The sequence below is a fragment of the Microtus ochrogaster genome, chromosome 5, assembly GCF_000317375.1.
Source record: "Microtus ochrogaster isolate Prairie Vole_2 chromosome 5, MicOch1.0, whole genome shotgun sequence".
NCBI lineage: Eukaryota > Metazoa > Chordata > Mammalia > Rodentia > Cricetidae > Microtus > Microtus ochrogaster.
In genome coordinates, this window is record NC_022012.1 from 57,561,902 (window position 1) to 57,570,017 (window position 8,116).

At 37.2% G+C, this 8,116-nt stretch overlaps 1 pseudogene; it reads left to right on the plus strand.

Annotated features, from left to right (window-relative positions):
• LOC102001526 overlaps positions 1-6,253 on the plus strand; it is a 36,432-nt pseudogene extending 30,179 nt beyond the window's left edge.
• Positions 6,254-8,116: the final 1,863 nt, after the last annotated feature.

Sequence of the window (8,116 nt, forward strand, 5' to 3'; positions counted from 1 at the left end):
TGGCCGCTTTTTTAAAGGGAGAGAGACCACGCCCCAATGGGCGGGTATCTCAGCGGCTATAGGCTGGAGGAGCGGAAGGACCTCCCGCAACAAAAACTGATTTAAATGAGTCACGCTTTTTTAACTTAATAGGATAAATGCAGTTTTTATTTCCTAAATGCATTTTAAATAACCTATCCTTATACTACAGATAAGTGTGGCCCTCACCCCGCACAAAAGGGTGAGCAACAGACGAAGACTATTTCACTAAAGTACAACAGGTCAAAATATAGAGATCAATTAATTGTAGTGATGCTTTATCCTAATACATCTACAGCACAACTCCAGCATCTAAGGGTCAGGGAACATCTTAATAGGAACACTCTGTGTTTCAGGTCAATGTTACAAGTATTTCCCATCATGAAATTCATATACATTAGTTTCACTCCTCCTAATAAATGTCTTCTGATCCCACAATATCTTCCGATTCTACTTCCTTGCCTGCTTTCTTTTTGGAGTTTACGTTGCCTCAAGCTGTTGTCTCTGCTGCCTACCAAATCATTTTTGTGCCTTGTCCACATGTGCTAGTACTCCAGGGAAATGTGTTCAGCAAATTATCATGGCTTTTGTCACATGCCCATCCCCGGATAAAGAAACTTCTTACCAGTGTGTTTAGAGAGCTGTGTATTACCCAATTGTTTAGACTGACCAAGATAAATGTTTAAGTATGTCTTAATAGAACTAAAGGAATGAATCTGCTTAACATACACAAAACTTTTCTCTTAAAAAACACTTCTCCATTCCAAGTATATTAGAGCTAGAATATGCACAATCACTCTAGATATATGAATTAAATTATTTTACCAACCTGCCCCTTGAGATGCCTGAAGGAAAAGCAAGAAATATAAAATCAAACTCAAATTATAATAATAAAGTGTAAGAGTTATTTTTAGAAAGATGCCACTAATTAAATCATATAATTGAAAACCTGGTCAGGCAAACTCTGCAAAGTTATTATGGTTAAAACTTTTTATATGGGTGAAATGGAAAAGCCAGACTTTGATAATGAGGACAGAGACTCTACTTTGGGAGACTTACATAACTCAGTTATGCCTTGCCCTGAAAGCAGCCTTCTTCCATTCCTTCACCATTCCCACCTGGAATGTGAGCTTTGCACTTCAAAACACCTTCTAAGCGAGATTCCATTCAATGAGCATTTAAAAGAGGCAGCTATTTTCCTAAAGAGAGATTTTGTAAGAACAGGAGCAGAAAGATTCCCATTAATTTGCTCCCAGCCAAAGTTAGAAACCCTTTAAAGTATATTCCTTGTATGTTTCTCAGGAGGTGCCCGGCCATCTCATCTCAAAGTCCTTTGCTAGTTCCACTGTCCTGTTCTGCTTTATCAACAAAAGCCCCTTGGCAGTCCCATAGTGACCTCTGATCGCATATTGCTCAGAAAAGGCACGCAGAGGTGTCATTGCCCTTCGTAAGTAGCTCTTCAAGAAATATAAATGACAACGTTCAATTTAGAAAGTTAAGCTATCCTGTGTCTCACGCTGTCTTAATAGCTTTTTTTTAGTTTTTTTTTAATATTTTAAGCATATGAGGGTGAACAGTTCCTCAAATAAAGATTTCAGACAAAGATTTCTACTGCTGGATGCCAAGAAAAGGTTCTGCACCCAAGGCATAGTATAGATGGGGTAATCTAGAAAAAAACCCCACCTCTGGTAAGAATATACAGCTTTTACTAAGTTATAAAGGAGATGTGGCATTCAAATCTATTTCAAACAGTATCCGATGAACTAAAAGAATAACATAGCCATTGGAGGATATTTATTGGTGATGAGACAGGCTCCACAGAAAGGCATCAGCAGTCTTCTGCTTTGCCCTTTCCTCTGACCATGGCGGACCTGACAATGTACAAATGAAGCATAAAGGTAAAGTATCCCTGCAGCAGATTCAGACATTGCAAATTGCTGGAGCACTTGCAGATGGCTTTGGAGGAAGGATGTGCAGGAAAAAGGAGGCAGGCATACAGGTCTGGCCGGAAACGGTCCTCTAAATGCAGACACAGCAGAAAGTTTAAATGAGGAATTGTGCCTGTCACTTAAGTTGTCTTCCATATTGACCATTACAATTTTCAGTGCTATTGCAAAGCACTTAAGTCTGCGTCCGGGGTAGAAGTGTTTTGTAAGGAAGCCCTGAAAGAGCTACTAGTTCCTGTGAAAGACATCTAGAACACAAAATAGAATTTAAAAGGGTTGAAGAAGGATTCTTTTCACGGCTGCAAAGAAAGCAGATTTAATTGCTTCAGAGCCAAGAGAACTCCTGAGAACAAAAGCCTCAGTTTGATACTTTGAAGGCCCTTAGGATAGAGCAATAGAGTTCTCTAGGGTGGGGGCAATTTGCCAGATGATTTGCAGAAACATCAGCAAGGACAGTAATACCTGGAAAAGTGGATCAGTACAGTCCGTTGAAAAAGTCAATATTGTTTTCTAGACCCTGGAAACCTAGCAATGTAGTCATGCGTCTTAGAATTGTGAGAGACGTTGAAACATAGGGTAAAATAGAGGATGAATATCAGGAAAGCTCAAAAGAGAAGTGAAGAGCCACAGGATGAATGTGAATGGGTAGATGATATATGTAAGAAATTATATATATATATATATATATATCTTATATCTGTAGTTTCTCTATAATATAGAGATATAATATATTTATCTATAACATATAATTGTCTATATGTAATTATATATAATAGATGATAGATATAGAAATACATAAATAATAGGTAGATAGGCAGACAGATGATAGATAGATAGATGATAGATAGATAGATAGATAGATAAATAGATAGATAGATATAAAGATAGATATAGATGACAGAAAATAAGGTAGAATAAAGGAACACTGACTTGTAATCATCTTAATAAGAGACATGTCTAAAAAGAGACCAGGACAAGAAGAAGGACCAAAGCAAAATAACAATGTATTAGCTGACTGAGTTTGGTTGCTAGTACCTATGATGGTGCCACTGTTAATAACATCTTTCAATAGCAAAAGATCAAAAAATGTAGTGAATTATGGTTATCACTATATGATCATGCTAAAGTTGGCCTCAAGTTAAACAGCTTAACAATGTTTATATGTATTTAATTTTAAGAATTAAATGTAATGGGGATATTTGGATACAGAATGTGATGTAATAGACTACTATACCCTTAAAAAATTTTGAATTTTTAAGAGTGTTGACATAATTATTTTACATACAACTAGTTTGGTGTATATACATGCATGTACTTATTACAGTTTGTCTTTACTTTTAAGATATATATATATATATAATTCTTTATATATACATATATGTATAGAATGAAATATCCAGTCTTCCATATATAGACACATACATTAATATATACATATATACATATGGAATAAAATATCCCATCTAGCCTCATTCCCCAAATCTTTGCAAAAATCACTTCAAAAAAAGTTTCTCTAACCAAATTGGAGAGCAGTTAAAGTCTATAATTTTAAACATAAATATCAGAAAAACATTTATCTAAGTGACAATAGCAAGTTCTATGACCAGCGCCTGTGACCTTCCAGTCTGTGTGTCTATGGTCTTTACTGGCTCTTAGATTTAGACTCTGCTCTGGGTCCTCAACTTCCACTGAAACAACTGTGAGTTGTGGAGCTCCTGAACTGCTTGTAGCCTTACCATGCTCACAATCAAGAATTATGATTTTAACAAGCAAAAGACATAGACTACGTCATGTGCCCTAAAACTATTTGGAAAGTCACAAAACGTGTGTTTTACTATGAGATGTATGATAATTCATCTAGCTTTAAAAACTTTGTTTTCTGAAATTGTACTCAGTAAATTGATATAATTATACTTTAGAAATATATATGTATGTATGTATATATACATATGTATATACACACATATATACAGTTTTTCTCAAACATACATTCTTAAAAATAGAAGTGACCTTTGCAACTCATCCCAATACCATACTGCTGGAAGAGATCCCATCTATAATATCCATTGTTAAGTGAATTACCCATTCTCACAAATCCTGACTGTCTACCATTCACTCTTCATGCTTCTTGCTTTCCTGTTTATGTATTCTTTTAAACATTGTTTGGATCAAACATTTAAAATGTTTCAATTTTCTTATTTAACTTCTTCCTTTCCCTTCATTTTTTATTGTTTTCTTTATTCTCACTATTACTCATCTATTTTTCACAATCTAGTATCTTTATGATTTTATCCATTTCACACTTACCAATTAAGTGGATATGAGAGAATGGCAATGTATAGATAGTTAAGAAATGCATTATTTCAACACCGTATGGATGGGCAGAAATCAGTCACAAACCACCCAGTGACATTAGGCCTACATGTGTTGTCATAGGTGAAGGAGAGATGCTCTCTTGGCACACATACACTAACCTTGTCACCTGTACAGTTGGGAGACCTGGCCTTGGCAGCATGAGAGCGGGAGAGCTGGTCTTGCTTCTCACCAACTGCAGCACTTGGGAGAACCAACCATGTACCTTGCCTGGAAAAAATCATAGAGCTGGCCATGGTGGTATGGGTAGGCAGGCCCTGAAGGCATGAGAGCAGAATGGCTCCACCCTTGCTGCCTGCTCCATTGGGTGAACTAGCTGGGGCAGTGCTAGAGAGTAGTGCTGGGAGACCCAGGTGGTGATGATGAGGAAAAGCTGGCAGGCTAATCAACACAGCCCAGAAGTCGGGCTTTGAGTTAACGCACCCCAACTTCCACCTCATCTATAAACTGCTGGAGCATGTGACAAGGTTGCAATCAACACAAGTAAAGATGTACAGGCTAAAGGGTATTCTGTCTAACTCACTCTGGACTACACTAGAGTTTTTATGCCAAGATTTTTGGGTATATTTTTAAATTTTGGTTTTCTTTTAAGTTTTATTTTGTGGGAAGGTTACAAGGGCAAAGGGTGGTTGTGAAGGGATGGGGAGATAAATGTGATAAGGATCAATGATGTGAAATGAATGAAAAGTAAAAAAAAGAATGCATTATTTCTTAAGTGCAAATGACAATAAATGATGGACCAAGAGAATTTAAAGACATGAGAAAATAACAACACAAATAGCTCAATAGTTAAAGATAATAAATCCCTATTTCTTTCATTAAATCAGTGTTTGCATTTTGTATATTATTGAAAGTATTTTGTGGTATTTGAGCAGGTGTGTGTGTGTGTAAGTGTGTGTACTTATATGTGTGTGCATGTACGCACACGTGGCTATTCATGCATATTTTTGGGTACTTTTGTATAGAACATAGAGGTTCTCATTGTTTGTCTCTTCTCAAATGCTCCCCATCTTTAGTTCTCTACCTTAACCTGTAGTTTACGGGGTTAGCTTGATTGGCTGCCTTTAATTTATAGCATCTTTTTAACCTTCTTAAACTGTCAACAAAGAGATTCATATTGAAAAGTTGTTTGTGTGTATAACAAAACTTCATTTATTAGGATAATGTGAGAGAATCTTATTCTCACTGCTGTCACTGCCCAGAGACTTCTGAGTCTTTTTCTGTCTGCTGCCCTCCACTCTTACATACAGAATATCTTCTCAGATTACAGTGCAGAAGGCCATATATGCTAAGCAAACTGAATGTTGAGATGACATAAAGCCTGCGTGGAAAAAAAAAACAAACAAGAAATTATCTAATGATATGGGTTACTTAGCCAAATGTGGTAGGAGTCCATAAGTCACCTTGGATCATCATCAGGAGTATTGAACAAAACACGAACTGGGTTGGAAAAATCAGATGTCTGAAAAATATAGATAGAGAATTGAGACTAAGCTAAGAAATATTTTCACTGATGTGCTGTCTCTTTGGGGACAATTCTTGATCCCCAGAGCTTCACAAAGAGAAAATCTTCCATTTTGAAATGAAGTCAGACTGTCATCTCTTCTTGGCTGTGGTTGCTGCTAGCTCTAACAAGAAAGGGCTTTTAGATCAGCCACAAGCACACCAGGAGGCCTTTGAAAGCAGCAAAAAGGAAGGGAGACCAACACATCCTATCATGTTGGGTTGGCCCTTAACTTCTCTGTGTGCTGTCATGAGACTCTGAGCTCCCCAGACAAAGCCTGCACAAACAGCTTTTGATGAAATCATTGCTGGACTTGATACAGTAAGTGAAGAGTCATAGACAGACAGCATGGGAATAATGTGGCTACTGGGGGACAATTTGCCTGTGGACATAGAATACTCAAGGAGATTAGCAGATACAGGAGGAGAAGATTAATATTAATTCCAACTTTTGCCTGCCTCATTTTAAAATTTAGAAAGTAGATCAACATCATCCATGATGCTCCGTGGTGTTCTTGGTTCATGATGTCTGTCAAGTTTATCTTACTTTTATTAGAATTTCTGTATTTCACACACAGTTTTGAGTGTTGTGATATTATGGGAGTAGAATCAGTGAACATTCAGATAGCTACTCAGTTTCATCCTGTGGTGGCTACTCAGAGGATGTGGGATTTTTAGACAAGTTATAAACATTTGGTATAGCAAATAGCTTAAGTGTCTTTCTGGCTAACTCTTATATTTTAAATTAACCCATCTTGATTAATCTGTGTGTCATCACATGGTTGTGGCTTACCAGCAAGGTTCCAGCTAGCAGCTTGTGCCTTTCCCTGATGGCTCCATGGCATCTCCCTGACTCCACCTTCTTTCTCTAAGCATACAGTTTACTTTTCCCTACCTACCTTTATTCTGCCCTGCCAGGCCCAAGACAGATTTTTTATTACCCAATTGTATTCACAGCATACAAAGGGGAATACCACATCATCAGGCCTTTTAGGAGTGATTAGGTCAAAAGGAGACTTTGTGGACCAGTTAGCACTTAGTGTACCTATGCCAGAGTAGAGACCTCTGAACTGTGAGATTACTGAGAGAAGACAGTCATCTGTAAGAAACAATTCTAACAGGACACCCATTTTACTAGCGCCTTGATTCTCGATGTCCCAGCCCCCATTCCTATATGAAATACATTTCTGATGTTTATAAGTTAGACTGTCTATGATGTCTTATTACAGCCACTCCCAGTGGCTGCTGTAGCAGTCAACTCTGTGTGACCCAGCTTCTCTATCAGTATTGATTAATATACTCCTAGTAGGGAGTTTGCCTCCATATTTATAACTCAGCAGCATCCACTATTCACAGATTCTAAAGGCATGATTACTGCACTGCTCCACTGACTGCTCTTTGGACTGGAGAGAGAGCAGAAGGGGGATGGGGGGAACAGGATAGAAATGGGAAGAAGGGAGGAGGTTGAATTTTTAATTAAATAATATAAAAGTAAATAAAAAAATTCAAAAAAAATACAACCTCAGAGCCATGACATCTCTGACACTCTCTGAAAGCAGCAGGATTTCTGAGAGGCAGAGATTTTAAAGTGTCCTCTGCCTTTAAAACATTAAACAATTGGGGCTTGTTGGATTATTACCAATTAGTTCCCATCTATCTTCATAAGGGTGTGTAATTTTCTTTTTTGGGGTGGGAGTCTTTATGTCATTTGGGTCAGGGTAATTGGGCCTTATAAAAAGAATGGGTTAGTGTTCCTTCTGTTTCTATTTGCGCAATAATTTGAGGAGTATTAGTATTAATTCTTCTTTGAAAGTCTGATAGAATTTTATGCTCAAATCATTAAGCCCTGAGCTTTTTATGCTTCCATTTTATTAGGGGTTATAGGTCTATTTACATTCCTTATCTGATCTTGATTTAACTTTGATAAGTGGTATGTATTGAGAAAATTAACAATTTTTTAAAGATTCTCCACCAAATTACCAGCTTTTAATATGTTTTTATTATTTAGAGTTATAGAAAACATGAAATAACAGGTAAGTTGTGATTTAGGTCCCTAATGACTGTAAGAAAAACTATCAAAGATAAATATTCTTGACTTCTGTTTTCCATTTCTTGAAAAATTATAATTCCAGTGACAAAATTTACTTCCTGTGGTGATCTGAATGAGAATGACCCCCACACTCATCTATTTAAATCCTGCTCCTGTAGTAATATGAGTGGTGGGCTGAGTCCCCAGCACCCCGGCCGCCTGCCCAGCTAGCTTATGCCCGAAATAA